At 47.5% G+C, this 17,076-nt stretch overlaps 59 non-coding genes across 59 annotated transcripts in view; all 59 read right to left on the reverse strand.

Annotated features, from left to right (window-relative positions):
- Window positions 1–88, reverse strand: part of LOC125795113 (5S ribosomal RNA) — a 119-nt gene extending 31 nt beyond the window's left edge. The window contains exon 1 of the ribosomal RNA XR_007434124.1: window positions 1–88. This exon is cut by the window's left edge and continues 31 nt beyond it. This is a non-coding gene — a ribosomal RNA (5S ribosomal RNA).
- Window positions 89–198: 110 nt separating this feature from the next.
- LOC125794862 (5S ribosomal RNA) lies at window positions 199–317 on the reverse strand. Its single transcript, XR_007433873.1, has one exon. It is a non-coding gene; the product is annotated as a 5S ribosomal RNA (ribosomal RNA).
- Window positions 318–427: 110 nt separating this feature from the next.
- LOC125794863 (5S ribosomal RNA) lies at window positions 428–546 on the reverse strand. Its single transcript, XR_007433875.1, has one exon. It is a non-coding gene; the product is annotated as a 5S ribosomal RNA (ribosomal RNA).
- A 110-nt stretch (window positions 547–656) lies between these two features.
- On the reverse strand, window positions 657–775 carry LOC125794864 (5S ribosomal RNA). The gene has a single exon (XR_007433876.1). It is a non-coding gene; the product is annotated as a 5S ribosomal RNA (ribosomal RNA).
- A 110-nt stretch (window positions 776–885) lies between these two features.
- LOC125794865 (5S ribosomal RNA) lies at window positions 886–1,004 on the reverse strand. The gene has a single exon (XR_007433877.1). It is a non-coding gene; the product is annotated as a 5S ribosomal RNA (ribosomal RNA).
- A 110-nt stretch (window positions 1,005–1,114) lies between these two features.
- Window positions 1,115–1,233, reverse strand: LOC125795185 (5S ribosomal RNA). Its single transcript, XR_007434196.1, has one exon. It is a non-coding gene; the product is annotated as a 5S ribosomal RNA (ribosomal RNA).
- A 110-nt stretch (window positions 1,234–1,343) lies between these two features.
- LOC125794866 (5S ribosomal RNA) lies at window positions 1,344–1,462 on the reverse strand. The gene has a single exon (XR_007433878.1). It is a non-coding gene; the product is annotated as a 5S ribosomal RNA (ribosomal RNA).
- Window positions 1,463–1,572: 110 nt separating this feature from the next.
- LOC125795045 (5S ribosomal RNA) lies at window positions 1,573–1,691 on the reverse strand. Its single transcript, XR_007434057.1, has one exon. It is a non-coding gene; the product is annotated as a 5S ribosomal RNA (ribosomal RNA).
- A 110-nt stretch (window positions 1,692–1,801) lies between these two features.
- Window positions 1,802–1,920, reverse strand: LOC125794867 (5S ribosomal RNA). Its single transcript, XR_007433879.1, has one exon. It is a non-coding gene; the product is annotated as a 5S ribosomal RNA (ribosomal RNA).
- A 110-nt stretch (window positions 1,921–2,030) lies between these two features.
- LOC125794868 (5S ribosomal RNA) lies at window positions 2,031–2,149 on the reverse strand. The gene has a single exon (XR_007433880.1). It is a non-coding gene; the product is annotated as a 5S ribosomal RNA (ribosomal RNA).
- A 110-nt stretch (window positions 2,150–2,259) lies between these two features.
- On the reverse strand, window positions 2,260–2,378 carry LOC125795066 (5S ribosomal RNA). The gene has a single exon (XR_007434077.1). It is a non-coding gene; the product is annotated as a 5S ribosomal RNA (ribosomal RNA).
- A 110-nt stretch (window positions 2,379–2,488) lies between these two features.
- On the reverse strand, window positions 2,489–2,607 carry LOC125794869 (5S ribosomal RNA). Its single transcript, XR_007433881.1, has one exon. It is a non-coding gene; the product is annotated as a 5S ribosomal RNA (ribosomal RNA).
- Window positions 2,608–2,717: 110 nt separating this feature from the next.
- On the reverse strand, window positions 2,718–2,836 carry LOC125794871 (5S ribosomal RNA). Its single transcript, XR_007433883.1, has one exon. It is a non-coding gene; the product is annotated as a 5S ribosomal RNA (ribosomal RNA).
- A 110-nt stretch (window positions 2,837–2,946) lies between these two features.
- LOC125794872 (5S ribosomal RNA) lies at window positions 2,947–3,065 on the reverse strand. Its single transcript, XR_007433884.1, has one exon. It is a non-coding gene; the product is annotated as a 5S ribosomal RNA (ribosomal RNA).
- A 110-nt stretch (window positions 3,066–3,175) lies between these two features.
- LOC125795039 (5S ribosomal RNA) lies at window positions 3,176–3,294 on the reverse strand. The gene has a single exon (XR_007434051.1). It is a non-coding gene; the product is annotated as a 5S ribosomal RNA (ribosomal RNA).
- A 110-nt stretch (window positions 3,295–3,404) lies between these two features.
- On the reverse strand, window positions 3,405–3,523 carry LOC125794873 (5S ribosomal RNA). The gene has a single exon (XR_007433885.1). It is a non-coding gene; the product is annotated as a 5S ribosomal RNA (ribosomal RNA).
- Window positions 3,524–3,633: 110 nt separating this feature from the next.
- LOC125794874 (5S ribosomal RNA) lies at window positions 3,634–3,752 on the reverse strand. The gene has a single exon (XR_007433886.1). It is a non-coding gene; the product is annotated as a 5S ribosomal RNA (ribosomal RNA).
- A 110-nt stretch (window positions 3,753–3,862) lies between these two features.
- On the reverse strand, window positions 3,863–3,981 carry LOC125794589 (5S ribosomal RNA). Its single transcript, XR_007433695.1, has one exon. It is a non-coding gene; the product is annotated as a 5S ribosomal RNA (ribosomal RNA).
- Window positions 3,982–4,091: 110 nt separating this feature from the next.
- LOC125794875 (5S ribosomal RNA) lies at window positions 4,092–4,210 on the reverse strand. The gene has a single exon (XR_007433887.1). It is a non-coding gene; the product is annotated as a 5S ribosomal RNA (ribosomal RNA).
- A 110-nt stretch (window positions 4,211–4,320) lies between these two features.
- Window positions 4,321–4,439, reverse strand: LOC125794876 (5S ribosomal RNA). Its single transcript, XR_007433888.1, has one exon. It is a non-coding gene; the product is annotated as a 5S ribosomal RNA (ribosomal RNA).
- Window positions 4,440–4,549: 110 nt separating this feature from the next.
- Window positions 4,550–4,668, reverse strand: LOC125794877 (5S ribosomal RNA). The gene has a single exon (XR_007433889.1). It is a non-coding gene; the product is annotated as a 5S ribosomal RNA (ribosomal RNA).
- A 110-nt stretch (window positions 4,669–4,778) lies between these two features.
- Window positions 4,779–4,897, reverse strand: LOC125794583 (5S ribosomal RNA). The gene has a single exon (XR_007433689.1). It is a non-coding gene; the product is annotated as a 5S ribosomal RNA (ribosomal RNA).
- A 110-nt stretch (window positions 4,898–5,007) lies between these two features.
- LOC125794878 (5S ribosomal RNA) lies at window positions 5,008–5,126 on the reverse strand. Its single transcript, XR_007433890.1, has one exon. It is a non-coding gene; the product is annotated as a 5S ribosomal RNA (ribosomal RNA).
- Window positions 5,127–5,236: 110 nt separating this feature from the next.
- Window positions 5,237–5,355, reverse strand: LOC125795166 (5S ribosomal RNA). Its single transcript, XR_007434177.1, has one exon. It is a non-coding gene; the product is annotated as a 5S ribosomal RNA (ribosomal RNA).
- Window positions 5,356–5,465: 110 nt separating this feature from the next.
- On the reverse strand, window positions 5,466–5,584 carry LOC125794879 (5S ribosomal RNA). Its single transcript, XR_007433891.1, has one exon. It is a non-coding gene; the product is annotated as a 5S ribosomal RNA (ribosomal RNA).
- Window positions 5,585–5,694: 110 nt separating this feature from the next.
- LOC125794880 (5S ribosomal RNA) lies at window positions 5,695–5,813 on the reverse strand. Its single transcript, XR_007433892.1, has one exon. It is a non-coding gene; the product is annotated as a 5S ribosomal RNA (ribosomal RNA).
- A 110-nt stretch (window positions 5,814–5,923) lies between these two features.
- On the reverse strand, window positions 5,924–6,042 carry LOC125794882 (5S ribosomal RNA). The gene has a single exon (XR_007433894.1). It is a non-coding gene; the product is annotated as a 5S ribosomal RNA (ribosomal RNA).
- A 110-nt stretch (window positions 6,043–6,152) lies between these two features.
- LOC125794883 (5S ribosomal RNA) lies at window positions 6,153–6,271 on the reverse strand. The gene has a single exon (XR_007433895.1). It is a non-coding gene; the product is annotated as a 5S ribosomal RNA (ribosomal RNA).
- Window positions 6,272–6,381: 110 nt separating this feature from the next.
- On the reverse strand, window positions 6,382–6,500 carry LOC125794884 (5S ribosomal RNA). Its single transcript, XR_007433896.1, has one exon. It is a non-coding gene; the product is annotated as a 5S ribosomal RNA (ribosomal RNA).
- A 110-nt stretch (window positions 6,501–6,610) lies between these two features.
- Window positions 6,611–6,729, reverse strand: LOC125794885 (5S ribosomal RNA). Its single transcript, XR_007433897.1, has one exon. It is a non-coding gene; the product is annotated as a 5S ribosomal RNA (ribosomal RNA).
- A 110-nt stretch (window positions 6,730–6,839) lies between these two features.
- On the reverse strand, window positions 6,840–6,958 carry LOC125794886 (5S ribosomal RNA). The gene has a single exon (XR_007433898.1). It is a non-coding gene; the product is annotated as a 5S ribosomal RNA (ribosomal RNA).
- Window positions 6,959–7,068: 110 nt separating this feature from the next.
- On the reverse strand, window positions 7,069–7,187 carry LOC125795203 (5S ribosomal RNA). Its single transcript, XR_007434214.1, has one exon. It is a non-coding gene; the product is annotated as a 5S ribosomal RNA (ribosomal RNA).
- Window positions 7,188–7,297: 110 nt separating this feature from the next.
- Window positions 7,298–7,416, reverse strand: LOC125794887 (5S ribosomal RNA). The gene has a single exon (XR_007433899.1). It is a non-coding gene; the product is annotated as a 5S ribosomal RNA (ribosomal RNA).
- Window positions 7,417–7,526: 110 nt separating this feature from the next.
- Window positions 7,527–7,645, reverse strand: LOC125795205 (5S ribosomal RNA). The gene has a single exon (XR_007434216.1). It is a non-coding gene; the product is annotated as a 5S ribosomal RNA (ribosomal RNA).
- A 110-nt stretch (window positions 7,646–7,755) lies between these two features.
- Window positions 7,756–7,874, reverse strand: LOC125794888 (5S ribosomal RNA). Its single transcript, XR_007433900.1, has one exon. It is a non-coding gene; the product is annotated as a 5S ribosomal RNA (ribosomal RNA).
- A 110-nt stretch (window positions 7,875–7,984) lies between these two features.
- On the reverse strand, window positions 7,985–8,103 carry LOC125794889 (5S ribosomal RNA). Its single transcript, XR_007433901.1, has one exon. It is a non-coding gene; the product is annotated as a 5S ribosomal RNA (ribosomal RNA).
- A 110-nt stretch (window positions 8,104–8,213) lies between these two features.
- Window positions 8,214–8,332, reverse strand: LOC125795053 (5S ribosomal RNA). Its single transcript, XR_007434064.1, has one exon. It is a non-coding gene; the product is annotated as a 5S ribosomal RNA (ribosomal RNA).
- A 110-nt stretch (window positions 8,333–8,442) lies between these two features.
- LOC125794890 (5S ribosomal RNA) lies at window positions 8,443–8,561 on the reverse strand. Its single transcript, XR_007433902.1, has one exon. It is a non-coding gene; the product is annotated as a 5S ribosomal RNA (ribosomal RNA).
- A 110-nt stretch (window positions 8,562–8,671) lies between these two features.
- On the reverse strand, window positions 8,672–8,790 carry LOC125795206 (5S ribosomal RNA). The gene has a single exon (XR_007434217.1). It is a non-coding gene; the product is annotated as a 5S ribosomal RNA (ribosomal RNA).
- A 110-nt stretch (window positions 8,791–8,900) lies between these two features.
- LOC125795040 (5S ribosomal RNA) lies at window positions 8,901–9,019 on the reverse strand. The gene has a single exon (XR_007434052.1). It is a non-coding gene; the product is annotated as a 5S ribosomal RNA (ribosomal RNA).
- Window positions 9,020–9,129: 110 nt separating this feature from the next.
- Window positions 9,130–9,248, reverse strand: LOC125794577 (5S ribosomal RNA). The gene has a single exon (XR_007433683.1). It is a non-coding gene; the product is annotated as a 5S ribosomal RNA (ribosomal RNA).
- Window positions 9,249–9,358: 110 nt separating this feature from the next.
- Window positions 9,359–9,477, reverse strand: LOC125794891 (5S ribosomal RNA). Its single transcript, XR_007433903.1, has one exon. It is a non-coding gene; the product is annotated as a 5S ribosomal RNA (ribosomal RNA).
- A 110-nt stretch (window positions 9,478–9,587) lies between these two features.
- LOC125794893 (5S ribosomal RNA) lies at window positions 9,588–9,706 on the reverse strand. Its single transcript, XR_007433905.1, has one exon. It is a non-coding gene; the product is annotated as a 5S ribosomal RNA (ribosomal RNA).
- Window positions 9,707–9,816: 110 nt separating this feature from the next.
- LOC125794894 (5S ribosomal RNA) lies at window positions 9,817–9,935 on the reverse strand. The gene has a single exon (XR_007433906.1). It is a non-coding gene; the product is annotated as a 5S ribosomal RNA (ribosomal RNA).
- A 110-nt stretch (window positions 9,936–10,045) lies between these two features.
- LOC125795139 (5S ribosomal RNA) lies at window positions 10,046–10,164 on the reverse strand. Its single transcript, XR_007434150.1, has one exon. It is a non-coding gene; the product is annotated as a 5S ribosomal RNA (ribosomal RNA).
- Window positions 10,165–13,877: 3,713 nt separating this feature from the next.
- On the reverse strand, window positions 13,878–13,996 carry LOC125794895 (5S ribosomal RNA). The gene has a single exon (XR_007433907.1). It is a non-coding gene; the product is annotated as a 5S ribosomal RNA (ribosomal RNA).
- A 110-nt stretch (window positions 13,997–14,106) lies between these two features.
- LOC125795207 (5S ribosomal RNA) lies at window positions 14,107–14,225 on the reverse strand. Its single transcript, XR_007434218.1, has one exon. It is a non-coding gene; the product is annotated as a 5S ribosomal RNA (ribosomal RNA).
- Window positions 14,226–14,335: 110 nt separating this feature from the next.
- On the reverse strand, window positions 14,336–14,454 carry LOC125795107 (5S ribosomal RNA). The gene has a single exon (XR_007434118.1). It is a non-coding gene; the product is annotated as a 5S ribosomal RNA (ribosomal RNA).
- Window positions 14,455–14,564: 110 nt separating this feature from the next.
- LOC125795128 (5S ribosomal RNA) lies at window positions 14,565–14,683 on the reverse strand. The gene has a single exon (XR_007434139.1). It is a non-coding gene; the product is annotated as a 5S ribosomal RNA (ribosomal RNA).
- A 110-nt stretch (window positions 14,684–14,793) lies between these two features.
- Window positions 14,794–14,912, reverse strand: LOC125795006 (5S ribosomal RNA). The gene has a single exon (XR_007434018.1). It is a non-coding gene; the product is annotated as a 5S ribosomal RNA (ribosomal RNA).
- Window positions 14,913–15,022: 110 nt separating this feature from the next.
- LOC125795194 (5S ribosomal RNA) lies at window positions 15,023–15,141 on the reverse strand. Its single transcript, XR_007434205.1, has one exon. It is a non-coding gene; the product is annotated as a 5S ribosomal RNA (ribosomal RNA).
- A 110-nt stretch (window positions 15,142–15,251) lies between these two features.
- LOC125795080 (5S ribosomal RNA) lies at window positions 15,252–15,370 on the reverse strand. Its single transcript, XR_007434091.1, has one exon. It is a non-coding gene; the product is annotated as a 5S ribosomal RNA (ribosomal RNA).
- Window positions 15,371–15,480: 110 nt separating this feature from the next.
- LOC125794611 (5S ribosomal RNA) lies at window positions 15,481–15,599 on the reverse strand. The gene has a single exon (XR_007433717.1). It is a non-coding gene; the product is annotated as a 5S ribosomal RNA (ribosomal RNA).
- Window positions 15,600–15,709: 110 nt separating this feature from the next.
- On the reverse strand, window positions 15,710–15,828 carry LOC125795001 (5S ribosomal RNA). The gene has a single exon (XR_007434013.1). It is a non-coding gene; the product is annotated as a 5S ribosomal RNA (ribosomal RNA).
- A 110-nt stretch (window positions 15,829–15,938) lies between these two features.
- On the reverse strand, window positions 15,939–16,057 carry LOC125795046 (5S ribosomal RNA). The gene has a single exon (XR_007434058.1). It is a non-coding gene; the product is annotated as a 5S ribosomal RNA (ribosomal RNA).
- A 110-nt stretch (window positions 16,058–16,167) lies between these two features.
- Window positions 16,168–16,286, reverse strand: LOC125794896 (5S ribosomal RNA). Its single transcript, XR_007433908.1, has one exon. It is a non-coding gene; the product is annotated as a 5S ribosomal RNA (ribosomal RNA).
- Window positions 16,287–16,396: 110 nt separating this feature from the next.
- LOC125794897 (5S ribosomal RNA) lies at window positions 16,397–16,515 on the reverse strand. Its single transcript, XR_007433909.1, has one exon. It is a non-coding gene; the product is annotated as a 5S ribosomal RNA (ribosomal RNA).
- A 110-nt stretch (window positions 16,516–16,625) lies between these two features.
- Window positions 16,626–16,744, reverse strand: LOC125794999 (5S ribosomal RNA). Its single transcript, XR_007434011.1, has one exon. It is a non-coding gene; the product is annotated as a 5S ribosomal RNA (ribosomal RNA).
- A 110-nt stretch (window positions 16,745–16,854) lies between these two features.
- On the reverse strand, window positions 16,855–16,973 carry LOC125794898 (5S ribosomal RNA). Its single transcript, XR_007433910.1, has one exon. It is a non-coding gene; the product is annotated as a 5S ribosomal RNA (ribosomal RNA).
- Window positions 16,974–17,076: the final 103 nt, after the last annotated feature.

The following is a 17,076-nucleotide window of genomic DNA, read 5'->3' on the forward strand; positions in this document are numbered from 1 at the left end:
TCCCATCCAAGTACTAACCAGGCCAAACCCTGCTTAGCTTCCGAGATCAGACGAGATCGGGCGTTCTCAGGGTAGTGTGACCGTAAGGCATTGCAGAGCTCTCATCAAGACTACTTATGCAACTTCATCTATGTTGGGTTTCAGATAACAAACTAGTAATGTATAACAAGACCATGGTAATGGAAGCAAGAGGGGAAAAGCTTACAGCACCTGGTATTCCCAGGTGGTCTCCCATCCAAGTACTAACCAGGCCAAACCCTGCTTAGCTTCCGAGATCAGACGAGATCGGGCGTTCTCAGGGTAGTGTGACCGTAAGCCATTGCAGAGCTCTCATCAAGACTACTTATGCAACTTCATCTATGTTGGGTTTCAGATAACAAACTAGTAATGTATAACAAGACCATGGTAATGGAAGCAAGAGGGGAAAAGCTTACAGCACCTGGTATTCCCAGGTGGTCTCCCATCCAAGTACTAACCAGGCCAAACCCTGCTTAGCTTCCGAGATCAGACGAGATCGGGCGTTCTCAGGGTAGTGTGACCGTAAGCCATTGCAGAGCTCTCATCAAGACTACTTATGCAACTTCATCTATGTTGGGTTTCAGATAACAAACTAGTAATGTATAACAAGACCATGGTAATGGAAGCAAGAGGGGAAAAGCTTACAGCACCTGGTATTCCCAGGTGGTCTCCCATCCAAGTACTAACCAGGCCAAACCCTGCTTAGCTTCCGAGATCAGACGAGATCGGGCGTTCTCAGGGTAGTGTGACCGTAAGCCATTGCAGAGCTCTCATCAAGACTACTTATGCAACTTCATCTATGTTGGGTTTCAGATAACAAACTAGTAATGTATAACAAGACCATGGTAATGGAAGCAAGAGGGGAAAAGCTTACAGCACCTGGTATTCCCAGGTGGTCTCCCATCCAAGTACTAACCAGGCCAAACCCTGCTTAGCTTCCGAGATCAGACGAGATCGGGCGTTCTCAGGGTAGTGTGACCGTAAGCCATTGCAGAGCTCTCATCAAGACTACTTATGCAACTTCATCTATGTTGGGTTTCAGATAACAAACTAGTAATGTATAACAAGACCATGGTAATGGAAGCAAGAGGGGAAAAGCTTACAGCACCTGGTATTCCCAGGTGGTCTCCCATCCAAGTACTAACCAGGCCAAACCCTGCTAAGCTTCCGAGATCAGACGAGATCGGGCGTTCTCAGGGTAGTGTGACCGTAAGCCATTGCAGAGCTCTCATCAAGACTACTTATGCAACTTCATCTATGTTGGGTTTCAGATAACAAACTAGTAATGTATAACAAGACCATGGTAATGGAAGCAAGAGGGGAAAAGCTTACAGCACCTGGTATTCCCAGGTGGTCTCCCATCCAAGTACTAACCAGGCCAAACCCTGCTTAGCTTCCGAGATCAGACGAGATCGGGCGTTCTCAGGGTAGTGTGACCGTAAGCCATTGCAGAGCTCTCATCAAGACTACTTATGCAACTTCATCTATGTTGGGTTTCAGATAACAAACTAGTAATGTATAACAAGACCATGGTAATGGAAGCAAGAGGGGAAAAGCTTACAGCACCTGGTATTCCCAGGTGGTCTCCCATCCAAGTACTAACCAGGCCAAACCCTGCTTAGCTTCCGAGATCAGACGAGATCGGGCGTTCTCAGGATAGTGTGACCGTAAGCCATTGCAGAGCTCTCATCAAGACTACTTATGCAACTTCATCTATGTTGGGTTTCAGATAACAAACTAGTAATGTATAACAAGACCATGGTAATGGAAGCAAGAAGGGAAAAGCTTACAGCACCTGGTATTCCCAGGTGGTCTCCCATCCAAGTACTAACCAGGCCAAACCCTGCTTAGCTTCCGAGATCAGACGAGATCGGGCGTTCTCAGGGTAGTGTGACCGTAAGCCATTGCAGAGCTCTCATCAAGACTACTTATGCAACTTCATCTATGTTGGGTTTCAGATAACAAACTAGTAATGTATAACAAGACCATGGTAATGGAAGCAAGAGGGAAAAAGCTTACAGCACCTGGTATTCCCAGGTGGTCTCCCATCCAAGTACTAACCAGGCCAAACCCTGCTTAGCTTCCGAGATCAGACGAGATCGGGCGTTCTCAGGGTAGTGTGACCGTAAGCCATTGCAGAGCTCTCATCAAGACTACTTATGCAACTTCATCTATGTTGGGTTTCAGATAACAAACTAGTAATGTATAACAAGACCATGGTAATGGAAGCAAGAGGGGAAAAGCTTACAGCACCTGGTATTCCCAGGTGGTCTCCCATCCAAGTACTAAACAGGCCAAACCCTGCTTAGCTTCCGAGATCAGACGAGATCGGGCGTTCCCAGGGTAGTGTGACCGTAAGCCATTGCAGAGCTCTCATCAAGACTACTTATGCAACTTCATCTATGTTGGGTTTCAGATAACAAACTAGTAATGTATAACAAGACCATGGTAATGGAAGCAAGAGGGGAAAAGCTTACAGCACCTGGTATTCCCAGGTGGTCTCCCATCCAAGTACTAACCAGGCCAAACCCTGCTTAGCTTCCGAGATCAGACGAGATCGGGCGTTCTCAGGGTAGTGTGACCGTAAGCCATTGCAGAGCTCTCATCAAGACTACTTATGCAACTTCATCTATGTTGGGTTTCAGATAACAAACTAGTAATGTATAACAAGACCATGGTAATGGAAGCAAGAGGGGAAAAGCTTACAGCACCTGGTATTCCCAGGTGGTCTCCCATCCAAGTACTAACCAGGCCAAACCCTGCTTAGCTTCCGAGATCAGACGAGATCGGGCGTTCTCAGGGTAGTGTGACCGTAAGCCATTGCAGAGCTCTCATCAAGACTACTTATGCAACTTCATCTATGTTGGGTTTCAGATAACAAATTAGTAATGTATAACAAGACCATGGTAATGGAAGCAAGAGGGGAAAAGCTTACAGCACCTGGTATTCCCAGGTGGTCTCCCATCCAAGTACTAACCAGGCCAAACCCTGCTTAGCTTCCGAGATCAGACGAGATCGGGCGTTCTCAGGGTAGTGTGACCGTAAGCCATTGCAGAGCTCTCATCAAGACTACTTATGCAACTTCATCTATGTTGGGTTTCAGATAACAAACTAGTAATGTATAACAAGACCATGGTAATGGAAGCAAGAGGGGAAAAGCTTACAGCACCTGGTATTCCCAGGTGGTCTCCCATCCAAGTACTAACCAGGCCAAACCCTGCTTAGCTTCCGAGATCAGACGAGATCGGGCATTCTCAGGGTAGTGTGACCGTAAGCCATTGCAGAGCTCTCATCAAGACTACTTATGCAACTTCATCTATGTTGGGTTTCAGATAACAAACTAGTAATGTATAACAAGACCATGGTAATGGAAGCAAGAGGGGAAAAGCTTACAGCACCTGGTATTCCCAGGTGGTCTCCCATCCAAGTACTAACCAGGCCAAACCCTGCTTAGCTTCCGAGATCAGACGAGATCGGGCGTTCTCAGGGTAGTGTGACCGTAAGCCATTGCAGAGCTCTCATCAAGACTACTTATGCAACTTCATTTATGTTGGGTTTCAGATAACAAACTAGTAATGTATAACAAGACCATGGTAATGGAAGCAAGAGGGGAAAAGCTTACAGCACCTGGTATTCCCAGGTGGTCTCCCATCCAAGTACTAACCAGGCCAAACCCTGCTTAGCTTCCGAGATCAGACGAGATCGGGCGTTCTCAGGGTAGTGTGACCGTAAGCCATTGCAGAGCTCTCATCAAGACTACTTATGCAACTTCATCTATGTTGGGTTTCAGATAACAAACTAGTAATGTATAACAAGACCATGGTAATGGAAGCAAGAGGGGAAAAGCTTACAGCACCTGGTATTCCCAGGTGGTCTCCCATCCAAGTACTAACCAGGCCAAAACCTGCTTAGCTTCCGAGATCAGACGAGATCGGCCGTTCTCAGGGTAGTGTGACCGTAAGCCATTGCAGAGCTCTCATCAAGACTACTTATGCAACTTCATCTATGTTGGGTTTCAGATAACAAACTTGTAATGTATAACAAGACCATGGTAATGGAAGCAAGAGGGGAAAAGCTTACAGCACCTGGTATTCCCAGGTGGTCTCCCATCCAAGTACTAACCAGGCCAAACCCTGCTTAGCTTCCGAGATCAGACGAGATCGGGCGTTCTCAGGGTAGTGTGACCGTAAGCCATTGCAGAGCTCTCATCAAGACTACTTATGCAACTTCATCTATGTTGGGTTTCAGATAACAAACTAGTAATGTATAACAAGACCATGGTAATGGAAGCAAGAGGGGAAAAGCTTACAGCACCTGGTATTCCCAGGTGGTCTCCCATCCAAGTACTAACCAGGCCAAACCCTGCTTAGCTTCCGAGATCAGACGAGATCGGGCGTTCTCAGGGTAGTGTGACCGTAAGCCATTGCAGAGCTCTCATCAAGACTACTTATGCAACTTCATCTATGTTGGGTTTCAGATAACAAACTAGTAATGTATAACAAGACCATGGTAATGGAAGCAAGAGGGGAAAAGCTTACAGCACCTGGTATTCCCAGGTGGTCTCCCATCCAAGTACTAACCAGGCCAAACCCTGCTTAGCTTCCGAGATCAGACGAGATCGGGCGTTCTCAGGGTAGTGTGACCGTAAGCCATTGCAGAGCTCTCATCAAGACTACTTATGCAACTTCATCTATGTTGGGTTTCAGATAACAAACTAGTAATGTATAACAAGACCATGGTAATGGAAGCAAGAGGGGAAAAGCTTACAGCACCTGGTATTCCCAGGTGGTCTCCCATCCAAGTACTAACCAGGCCAAACCCTGCTTAGCTTCCGATATCAGACGAGATCGGGCGTTCTCAGGGTAGTGTGAACGTAAGCCATTGCAGAGCTCTCATCAAGACTACTTATGCAACTTCATCTATGTTGGGTTTCAGATAACAAACTAGTAATGTATAACAAGACCATGGTAATGGAAGCAAGAGGGGAAAAGCTTACAGCACCTGGTATTCCCAGGTGGTCTCCCATCCAAGTACTAACCAGGCCAAACCCTGCTTAGCTTCCGAGATCAGACGAGATCGGGCGTTCTCAGGGTAGTGTGACCGTAAGCCATTGCAGAGCTCTCATCAAGACTACTTATGCAACTTCATCTATGTTGGGTTTCAGATAACAAACTAGTAATGTATAACAAGACCATGGTAATGGAAGCAAGAGGGGAAAAGCTTACAGCACCTGGTATTCCCAGGTGGTCTCCCATCCAAGTACTAACCAGGCCAAACCCTGCTTAGCTTCCGAGATCAGACGAGATCGGCCGTTCTCAGGGTAGTGTGACCGTAAGCCATTGCAGAGCTCTCATCAAGACTACTTATGCAACTTCATCTATGTTGGGTTTCAGATAACAAACTTGTAATGTATAACAAGACCATGGTAATGGAAGCAAGAGGGGAAAAGCTTACAGCACCTGGTATTCCCAGGTGGTCTCCCATCCAAGTACTAACCAGGCCAAACCCTGCTTAGCTTCCGAGATCAGACGAGATCGGGCGTTCTCAGGGTAGTGTGACCGTAAGCCATTGCAGAGCTCTCATCAAGACTACTTATGCAACTTCATCTATGTTGGGTTTCAGATAACAAACTAGTAATGTATAACAAGACCATGGTAATGGAAGCAAGAGGGGAAAAGCTTACAGCACCTGGTATTCCCAGGTGGTCTCCCATCCAAGTACTAACCAGGCCAAACCCTGCTTAGCTTCCGAGATCAGACGAGATCGGGCGTTCTCAGGGTAGTGTGACCGTAAGCCATTGCAGAGCTCTCATCAAGACTACTTATGCAACTTCATCTATGTTGGGTTTCAGATAACAAACTAGTAATGTATAACAAGACCATGGTAATGGAAGCAAGAGGGGAAAAGCTTACAGCACCTGGTATTCCCAGGTGGTCTCCCATCCAAGTACTAACCAGGCCAAACCCTGCTTAGCTTCCGAGATCAGACGAGATCGGGCGTTCTCAGGGTAGTGTGACCGTAAGCCATTGCAGAGCTCTCATCAAGACTACTTATGCAACTTCATCTATGTTGGGTTTCAGATAACAAACTAGTAATGTATAACAAGACCATGGTAATGGAAGCAAGAGGGGAAAAGCTTACAGCACCTGGTATTCCCAGGTGGTCTCCCATCCAAGTACTAACCAGGCCAAACCCTGCTTAGCTTCCGAGATCAGACGAGATCGGGCGTTCTCAGGGTAGTGTGACCGTAAGCCATTGCAGAGCTCTCATCAAGACTACTTATGCAACTTCATCTATGTTGGGTTTCAGATAACAAACTAGTAATGTATAACAAGACCATGGTAATGGAAGCAAGAGGGGAAAAGCTTACAGCACCTGGTATTCCCAGGTGGTCTCCCATCCAAGTACTAACCAGGCCAAACCCTGCTTAGCTTCCGAGATCAGACGAGATCGGGCGTTCTCAGGGTAGTGTGACCGTAAGCCATTGCAGAGCTCTCATCAAGACTACTTATGCAACTTCATCTATGTTGGGTTTCAGATAACAAACTAGTAATGTATAACAAGACCATGGTAATGGAAGCAAGAGGGGAAAAGCTTACAGCACCTGGTATTCCCAGGTGGTCTCCCATCCAAGTACTAACCAGGCCAAACCCTGCTTAGCTTCCGAGATCAGACGAGATCGGGCGTTCTCAGGGTAGTGTGACCGTAAGCCATTGCAGAGCTCTCATCAAGACTACTTATGCAACTTCATCTATGTTGGGTTTCAGATAACAAACTAGTAATGTATAACAAGACCATGGTAATGGAAGCAAGAGGGGAAAAGCTTACAGCACCTGGTATTCCCAGGTGGTCTCCCATCCAAGTACTAACCAGGCCAAACCCTGCTTAGCTTCCGAGATCAGACGAGATCGGGCGTTCTCAGGGTAGTGTGACCGTAAGCCATTGCAGAGCTCTCATCAAGACTACTTATGCAACTTCATCTATGTTGGGTTTCAGATAACAAACTAGTAATGTATAACAAGACCATGGTAATGGAAGCAAGAGGGGAAAAGCTTACTGCACCTGATATTCCCAGGTGGTCTCCCATCCAAGTACTAACCAGGCCAAACCCTGCTTAGCTTCCGAGATCAGACGAGATCGGGCGTTCTCAGGGTAGTGTGACCGTAAGCCATTGCAGAGCTCTCATCAAGACTACTTATGCAACTTCATCTATGTTGGGTTTCAGATAACAAACTAGTAATGTATAACAAGACCATGGTAATGGAAGCAAGAGGGGAAAAGCTTACAGCACCTGGTATTCCCAGGTGGTCTCCCATCCAAGTACTAACCAGGCCAAACCCTGCTTAGCTTCCGAGATCAGACGAGATCGGGCGTTCTCAGGGTAGTGTGACCGTAAGCCATTGCAGAGCTCTCATCAAGACTACTTATGCAACTTCATCTATGTTGGGTTTCAGAAAACAAACTAGTAATGTATAACAAGACCATGGTAATGGAAGCAAGAGGGGAAAAGCTTACTGCACCTGATATTCCCAGGTGGTCTCCCATCCAAGTACTAACCAGGCCAAACCCTGCTTAGCTTCCGAGATCAGACGAGATCGGGCGTTCTCAGGGTAGTGTGACCGTAAGCCGTTGCAGAGCTCTCATCAAGACTACTTATGCAACTTCATCTATGTTGGGTTTCAGATAACAAACTAGTAATGTATAACAAGACCATGGTAATGGAAGCAAGAGGGGAAAAGCTTACAGCACCTGGTATTCCCAGGTGGTCTCCCATCCAAGTACTAACCAGGCCAAACCCTGCTTAGCTTCCGAGATCAGACGAGATCGGGCGTTCTCAGGGTAGTGTGACCGTAAGCCATTGCAGAGCTCTCATCAAGACTACTTATGCAACTTCATCTATGTTGGGTTTCAGAAAACAAACTAGTAATGTATAACAAGACCATGGTAATGGAAGCAAGAGGGGAAAAGCTTACAGCACCTGGTATTCCCAGGTGGTCTCCCATCCAAGTACTAACCAGGCCAAACCCTGCTTAGCTTCCGAGATCAGACGAGATCGGGCGTTCTCAGGGTAGTGTGACCGTAAGCCGTTGCAGAGCTCTCATCAAGACTACTTATGCAACTTCATCTATGTTGGGTTTCAGATAACAAACTAGTAATGTATAACAAGACCATGGTAATGGAAGCAAGAGGGGAAAAGCTTACAGCACCTGGTATTCCCAGGTGGTCTCCCATCCAAGTACTAACCAGGCCAAACCCTGCTTAGCTTCCGAGATCAGACGAGATCGGGCGTTCTCAGGGTAGCGTGACCGTAAGCCATTGCAGAGCTCTCATCAAGACTACTTATGCAACTTCATCTATGTTGGGTTCCAGATAACAAACTAGTAATGTATAACAAGACCATGGTAATGGAAGCAAGAGGGGAAAAGCTTACAGCACCTGGTATTCCCAGGTGGTCTCCCATCCAAGTACTAACCAGGCCAAACCCTGCTTAGCTTCCGAGATCAGACGAGATCGGGCGTTCTCAGGGTAGTGTGACCGTAAGCCATTGCAGAGCTCTCATCAAGACTACTTATGCAACTTCATCTATGTTGGGTTTCAGATAACAAACTAGTAATGTATAACAAGACCATGGTAATGGAAGCAAGAGGGGAAAAGCTTACTGCACCTGATATTCCCAGGTGGTCTCCCATCCAAGTACTAACCAGGCCAAACCCTGCTTAGCTTCCGAGATCAGACGAGATCGGGCGTTCTCAGGGTAGTGTGACCGTAAGCCATTGCAGAGCTCTCATCAAGACTACTTATGCAACTTCATCTATGTTGGGTTTCAGATAACAAACTAGTAATGTATAACAAGACCATGGTAATGGAAGCAAGAGGGGAAAAGCTTACAGCACCTGGTATTCCCAGGTGGTCTCCCATCCAAGTACTAACCAGGCCAAACCCTGCTTAGCTTCCGAGATCAGACGAGATCGGGCATTCTCAGGGTAGTGTGACCGTAAGCCATTGCAGAGCTCTCATCAAGACTACTTATGCAACTTCATCTATGTTGGGTTTCAGATAACAAAGTAGTAATGTATAACAAGACCATGGTAATGGAAGCAAGAGGGGAAAAGCTTACAGCACCTGGTATTCCCAGGTGGTCTCCCATCCAAGTACTAACCAGGCCAAACCCTGCTTAGCTTCCGAGATCAGACGAGATCCGGCGTTCTCAGGGTAGTGTGGCCGTAAAACATTGCAGAGCTCTCATCAAGACTACTTATGCAACTTCATCTATGTTGGGTTTCAGATAACAAACTAGTAATGTATAACAAGACCATGGTAATGGAAGCAAGAGGGGAAAAGCTTACAGCACCTGGTATTCCCAGGTGGTCTCCCATCCAAGTACTAACCAGGCCAAACCCTGCTTAGCTTCCGAGATCAGACGAGATCGGGCGTTCTCAGGGTAGTGTGACCGTAAGCCATTGCAGAGCTCTCATCAAGACTACTTATGCAACTTCATCTATGTTGGGTTTCAGATAACAAACTAGTAATGTATAACAAGACCATGGTAATGGAAGCAAGAGGGGAAAAGCTTACAGCACCTGGTATTCCCAGGTGGTCTCCCATCCAAGTACTAACCAGGCCAAACCCTGCTTAGCTTCCGAGATCAGACGAGATCGGGCGTTCTCAGGGTAGTGTGACCGTAAGCTATTGCAGAGCTCTCATCAAGACTACTTATGCAACTTCATCTATGTTGGGTTTCAGAAAACAAACTAGTAATGTATAACAAGACCATGGTAATGGAAGCAAGAGGGGAAAAGCTTACAGCACCTGGTATTCCCAGGTGGTCTCCCATCCAAGTACTAACCAGGCCAAACCCTGCTTAGCTTCCGAGATCAGACGAGATCGGGCGTTCTCAGGGTAGTGTGACCGTAAGCCGTTGCAGAGCTCTCATCAAGACTACTTATGCAACTTCATCTATGTTGGGTTTCAGATAACAAACTAGTAATGTATAACAAGACCATGGTGATGGAAGCAAGAGGGGAAAAGCTTACAGCACCTGGTATTCCCAGGTGGTCTCCCATCCAAGTACTAACCAGGCCAAACCCTGCTTAGCTTCCGAGATCAGACGAGATCGGGCTTTCTCAGGGTAGTGTGACCGTAAGCCATTGCAGAGCTCTCATCAAGACTACTTATGCAACTTCATCTATGTTGGGTTCCAGATAACAAACTAGTAATGTATAACTAGAAAAGGCAAAGTTCGTGAACGAACTTTAAGTTGGCTTGTCAAATAGTCAAATAGTTGTGTAGTGTGTGTGTGGTGTGGAGTGTGTGGGGTGTGGAGTGGGTTGTGGAGTGTGTTTGGTGTGGTGTGTTTGGAATGTGGTGTGGAGTGTGGTGTATGTGTGGTGGAGTGTGGGGTGAGTTGTGTGTATCAGGTGTGGAGTGTGTGTGTTGTGGAGTGTGTGTGGTATGGTGTGTAGAGAGTGTGGTGTGGTGTGTGGAGTATGTGTGGTGTGGAGTGTGTGTGGTGTGGGGTATGTGTGGTGTGAAGTGTGTGTGGGGTGGAGTGTGTGTGGTGTGGGGTATATGAGCTATCGAGTGTGTGTGTGGTTTAAAGTGTGTGTGGTGTGGGGTATGTGTGGTGTGGAGTGTGTGGTGTTGGGTGAATTGTGTGTGGTATGTGTGGGGTGGAGTGTGTGTAGTGTGGGGTATGTGAGCTGTGGAGTGTGTGTGGTTTAAAGTGTGTGTGGTGGGGGGTTTGTGTGGTGTGGGGTATGTGTGGTTTGAAGTGTGTGTGGTGTGGGGTATGTGTGGTGTGTGGGGTGGAGTGTGTTTGGTGTGGGGTATGTGTGGTGTGGAATGTGTGTAGGGTGTGGTGTGGAGTGTGTGTAGGGTGTGGTGTGGAGTGTGTGTAGTGTGGGGTGTAGACTGTGTGTGGTGTGGGGTGTGTGTGGTGTGTAGTGTGTGTGGGGTGGAGTGTGTTTGGTGTGGGGTATGTGTGGTGTGGAATGTGTGTAGGGTGTGGTGTGAATTGTGTGTGGTATGTGTGGGGTGGAGTGTGTGTGGTGTGGGGTATGTGAGCTGTGGAGTGTGTGTGGTTTAAAGTGTGTGTGGTGTGGGGTTTGTGTGGTGTGGATTGTGTGTGGTGTGGGGTATGTGTGGTTTGAAGTGTGTGTGGTGTGGGGTATGTGTGGGGTGGAGTGTGTTTGGTGTGGGGTATGTGTGGTGTGGAATGTGTGTAGGGTTTGTGTGGTGTGGATTGTGTGTGGTGTGGGGTATGTGTGGTTTGAAGTGTGTGTGGTGTGGGGTATGTGTGGTGTGTGGGGTGGAGTGTGTTTGGTGTGGGGTATGTGTGGTGTGGAATGTGTGTAGGGTGTGGTGTGGAGTGTGTGTAGTGTGGGGTGTAGACTGTGTGTGGTGTGGGGTGTGTGGTGTGTAGTGTGTGTGGGGTGGAGTGTGTTTGGTGTGGGGTATGTGTGGTGTGGAATGTGTATAGGGTGTGGTGTGAATTGTGTGTGGTATGTGTGGGGTGGAGTGTGTGTGGTGTGGGGTTTGTGTGGTGTGGAGTGTGTGTGGTGTGGGGTATGTGTGGTTTGAAGTGTGTGTGGTGTGGGGTATGTGTGGTTTGAAGTGTGTGTGGTGTGGGGTATGTGTGGTTTGAAGTGTGTGTGGTGTGGGGTTTGTGTGGTTTGAAGTGTGTGTGGTGTGGGGTTTGTGTGGTTTGAAGTGTGTGTGGTGTGGGGTATGTGTGGTTTGAAGTGTGTGTGGTGTGGGGTATGTTTGGTTTGAAGTGTGTGTGGTGTGGGGTTTGTGTGGTGTGGAGTGTGTGTGGTGTGGGGTATGTGTGGTTTGAAGTGTGTGTGGTGTGGGGTATGTGTGGTTTGAAGTGTGTGTGGTGTGGGGTTTGTGTGGTTTGAAGTGTGTGTGGTGTGGGGTTTGTGTGGTGTGGAGTGTGTGTGGTGTGGGGTATGTGTGGTTTGAAGTGTGTGTGGTGTGGGGTATGTTTGGTTTGAAGTGTGTGTGGTGTGGGGTATGTGTGGTTTGAAGTGTGTGTGGTGTGGGGTATGTGTGGTTTGAAGTGTGTGTGGTGTGGGGTATGTGTGGTGTGGGGTGTGAAGTGTGTGTGGTATGTGTGTGGTGGAGTGTGTGTGGTGTGGGGTATGTGAGCTGTGGAGTTTGTGTGTGGTTTAAAGTGTGTGTGGTGTGGGGTATGAAGTGTGTGTGGGGTGGAGTGTGTGGTGTGGGCTATGTGAGTTGTGGAGTGTGTGTGGTTTAAAGTGTGTGTGGTGTGGGGTTTGTGTGGTGTGGAGTGTGTGTGTGGTGTGGGTTATGTGTGGTTTGAAGCGTGTGTGGTGTGGGGTATGTGTGGTTTGAAGTGTTTGTGGTGTGGAGTGCGTGGGGTGTGGAGTGTGTGGGGTGTGTAGAGTGTGTGGTGTGGTGTTGGTTGTGTGTGGGGTGGGGTGTGGAGTGTGTTTGGGATGGGATGTGGAGTATGTGGTGTGGGGTATGTGTGGTGTGGAATGTGTGAAGTGTGTGGTGTGGAGTGTGTGTAGTGTGGGCTGTGGACTGTGTGTGGTGTGGGGTGTGTGTGGTGTGTAGAGTGTGTGTGGTGTGGGCTGTGGAGTGGGGTGTGAAGTGTGGAGTGTGTGGTGTGGAGTGTGTGTGGTGTGGGGTTTGTGTGGTGTGGAGTGTGTGTGTGGTGTGGGTTATGTGTGGTTTGAAGCGTGTGTGGTGTGGGGTATGTGTGGTTTGAAGTGTTTGTGGTGTGGAGTGCGTGGAGTGTGGAGTGTGTGGGGTGTGCAGAGTGTGTGGTGTGGTGTTGGTTGTGTGTGGCGTGGGGTGTGGAGTGTGTTTGGGGTGGGATGTGGAGTATGTGGTGTGGGGTATGTGTGGTGTGGAATGTGTGTAGTGTGTGGTGTGGAGTGTGTGTAGTGTGGGCTGTGGACTGTGTGTGGTGTGGGGTGTGTGTGGTGTGTAGAGTGTGTGTGGTGTGGGCTGTGGAGTGGGGTTGTGAAGTGTGGAGTGTGTGGTGTGGAGTGTGTGTGGTGTGAAGTGTGTGTGGTGTGGAGTGTGGACTGTGTGTTGTGTGTAGAGTGTGTGGTGTGTGTGTGGGGTTTGGTGTGTGGTGTGTGGAGTTTGTGTGGGGTGTGGGGTATGTGTGGTGTGGTGTATGTGTGGTGTGGTGTATGTGTGGTGTGAAGTGTGTGTGGTGTGGTGTATGTGTGGTGTATGTGTGGTGTGTGGTGTGGTGTATGTGTGGTGTGTGCGTGTGTGTAGTGTGCTGTGTGTGTAGTGTTGTATTGGTTCTGGTGTGGGTTGTGTTCAGCAGTCTCTTCTCCATACAGATACAGTACTGAGGAGCAGGGCAGAGAGGGGGGCCGTGCGCAGGATCGGCTGGTGTGTGTGAGATGGCCAACATTCCGCCCATTCATTCCTATGGGGAAAGTTCGTACGATAATTTTACGAAAACCGTAAATCGTATCGGTGAGATCATCATATCGTCTGAAACGTCTCTGCAAGTTCTGTATGTCTTGTAAATTTCGTGGTTCTAGCTTGAAAATTGTGACTTTTAGAGCAGTTTGAAAAAAGTGTGAATGGAAGTCTATGGGGAAAAAAGTGACTTTGACGGAACCGTGCTAGAACCCTGGTTCTCCGATCGCTTAGAAAAGCACAAGCACACTCCACGGCTATGGGTTCTACCATCCTGTGAAGTTTGGTGGTTCTAGCTCGAAAACTGTAGGAGGAGTAGCGTTGAGAAATTTTAGCGTAGAATAATAATAATAATAATAATAATAATAAGAAGAATAAGAAGAACAGTAAGTTGGCTTTGACAAGCCAACTTAATAAGACCATGGTAATGGAAGCAAGAGGGGAAAAGCTTACAGCACCTGGTATTCCCAGGTGGTCTCCCATCCAAGTACTAACCAGGCCAAACCCTGCTTAGCTTCCGAGATCAGACGAGATCGGGCGTTCTCAGGGTAGTGTGACCGTAAGCCATTGCAGAGCTCTCATCAAGACTACTTATGCAACTTCATCTATGTTGGGTTTCAGATAACAAACTAGTAATGTATAACAAGACCATGGTAATGGAAGCAAGAGGGGAAAAGCTTACTGCACCTGATATTCCCAGGTGGTCTCCCATCCAAGTACTAACCAGGCCAAACCCTGCTTAGCTTCCGAGATCAGACGAGATCGGGCGTTCTCAGGGTAGTGTGACCGTAAGCCATTGCAGAGCTCTCATCAAGACTACTTATGCAACTTCATCTATGTTGGGTTTCAGATAACAAACTAGTAATGTATAACAAGACCATGGTAATGGAAGCAAGAGGGGAAAAGCTTACAGGACCTGGTATTCCCAGGTGGTCTCCCATCCAAGTACTAACCAGGCCAAACCCTGCTTAGCTTCCGAGATCAGACGAGATCGGGCGTTCTCAGGGTAGTGTGACCGTAAGCCATTGCAGAGCTCTCATCAAGACTACTTATGCAACTTCATCTATGTTGGGTTTCAGATAACAAACTAGTAATGTATAACAAGACCATGGTAATGGAAGCAAGAGGGGAAAAGCTTACAGCACCTGGTATTCCCAGGTGGTCTCCCATCCAAGTACTAACCAGGCCAAACCCTGCTTAGCTTCCGAGATCAGACAAGATCGGGCGTTCTCAGGGTAGTGTGACCGTAAGCCATTGCAGAGCTCTCATCAAGACTACTTATGCAACTTCATCTATGTTGGGTTTCAGATAACAAAGTAGTAATGTATAACAAGACCATGGTAATGGAAGCAAGAGGGGAAAAGCTTACAACACCTGGTATTCCCAGGTGGTCTCCCATCCAAGTACTAACCAGGCCAAACCCTGCTTAGCTTCCGAGATCAGACGAGATCGGGCGTTCTCAGGGTAGTGTGGCCGTAAGCCATTGCAGAGCTCTCATCAAGACTACTTATGCAACTTCATCTATGTTGGGTTTCAGATAACAAACTAGTAATGTATAACAAGACCATGGTAATGGAAGCAAGAGGGGAAAAGCTTACAGCACCTGGTATTCCCAGGTGGTCTCCCATCCAAGTACTAACCAGGCCAAACCCTGCTTAGCTTCCGAGATCAGACGAGATCGGGCGTTCTCAGGGTATTGTGACCGTAAGCCATTGCAGAGCTCTCATCAAGACTACTTATGCAACTTCATCTATGTTGGGTTTCAGATAACAAACTAGTAATGTATAACAAGACCATGGTAATGGAAGCAAGAGGGGAAAAGCTTACAGCACCTGGTATTCCCAGGTGGTCTCCCATCCAAGTACTAACCAGGCCAAACCCTGCTTAGCTCCCGAGATCAGACGAGATCGGGCGTTCTCAGGGTAGTGTGACCGTAAGCCATTGCAGAGCTCTCATCAAGACTACTTATGCAACTTCATCTATGTTGGGTTTCAGATAACAAACTAGTAATGTATAACAAGACCATGGTAATGGAAGCAAGAGGGGAAAAGCTTACAGCACCTGGTATTCCCAGGTGGTCTCCCATCCAAGTACTAACCAGGCCAAACCCTGCTTAGCTTCCGAGATCAGACAATATCGGGCGTTCTCAGGGTAGTGTGACCGTAAGCCATTGCAGAGCTCTCATCAAGACTACTTATGCAACTTCATCTATGTTGGGTTTCAGATAACAAACTAGTAATGTATAACAAGACCATGGTAATGGAAGCAAGAGGGGAAAAGCTTACAGCACCTGGTATTCCCAGGTGGTCTCCCATCCAAGTACTAACCAGGCCAAACCCTGCTTAGCTTCCGAGATCAGACGAGATCGGGCGTTCTCAGGGCAGTGTGACCGTAAGCCATTGCAGAGCTCTCATCAAGACTACTTATGCAACTTCATCTATGTTGGGTTTCAGATAACAAACTAGTAATGTATAACAAGACCATGGTAATGGAAGCAAGAGGGGAAAAGCTTACAGCACCTGGTATTCCCAGGTGGTCTCCCATCCAAGTACTAACCAGGCCAAACCCTGCTTAGCTTCCGAGATCAGACGAGATCGGGCGTTCTCAGGATAGTGTGACCGTAAGCCATTGCAGAGCTCTCATCAAGACTACTTATGCAACTTCATCTATGTTGGGTTTCAGATAACAAACTAGTAATGTATAACAAGACCATGGTAATGGAAGCAAGAAGGGAAAAGCTTACAGCACCTGGTATTCCCAGGTGGTCTCCCATCCAAGTACTAACCAGGCCAAACCCTGCTTAGCTTCCGAGATCAGACGAGATCGGGCGTTCTCAGGGTAGTGTGACCGTAAGCCATTGCAGAGCTCTCATCAAGACTACTTATGCAACTTCATCTATGTTGGGTTTCAGATAACAAACTAGTAATGTATAACAAGACCATGGTAATGGAAGCAAGAGGGAAAAAGCTTACAGCACCTGGTATTCCCAGGTGGTCTCCCATCCAAGTACTAACCAGGCCAAACCCTGCTTAGCTTCCGAGATCAGACGAGATCGGGCGTTCTCAGGGTAGTGTGACCGTAAGCCATTGCAGAGCTCTCATCAAGACTACTTATGCAACTTCATCTATGTTGGGTTTCAGATAACAAACTAGTAATGTATAACAAGACCATGGTAATGGAAGCAAGAGGGGAAAAGCTTACAGCACCTGGTATTCCCAGGTGGTCTCCCATCCAAGTACTAACCAGGCCAAACCCTGCTTAGCTTCCGAGATCAGACGAGATCGGGCGTTCCCAGGGTAGTGTGACCGTAAGCCATTGCAGAGCTCTCATCAAGACTACTTATGCAACTTCATCTATGTTGGGTTTCAGATAACAAACTAGTAATGTATAACAAGACCATGGTAATGGAAGCAAGAGGGGAAAAGCTTACAGCACCTGGTATTCCCAGGTGGTCTCCCATCCAAGTACTAACCAGGCCAAACCCTGCTTAGCTTCCGAGATCAGACGAGATCGGGCGTTCTCAGGGTAGTGTGACCGTAAGCCATTGCAGAGCTCTCATCAAGACTACTTATGCAACTTCATCTATGTTGGGTTTCAGATAACAAACTAGTAATGTATAACAAGACCATGGTAATGGAAGCAAGA

This window comes from Astyanax mexicanus, unplaced genomic scaffold (genome assembly GCF_023375975.1).
Source record: "Astyanax mexicanus isolate ESR-SI-001 unplaced genomic scaffold, AstMex3_surface scaffold_41, whole genome shotgun sequence".
NCBI classification, from domain to species: Eukaryota; Metazoa; Chordata; class Actinopteri; order Characiformes; family Acestrorhamphidae; genus Astyanax; species Astyanax mexicanus.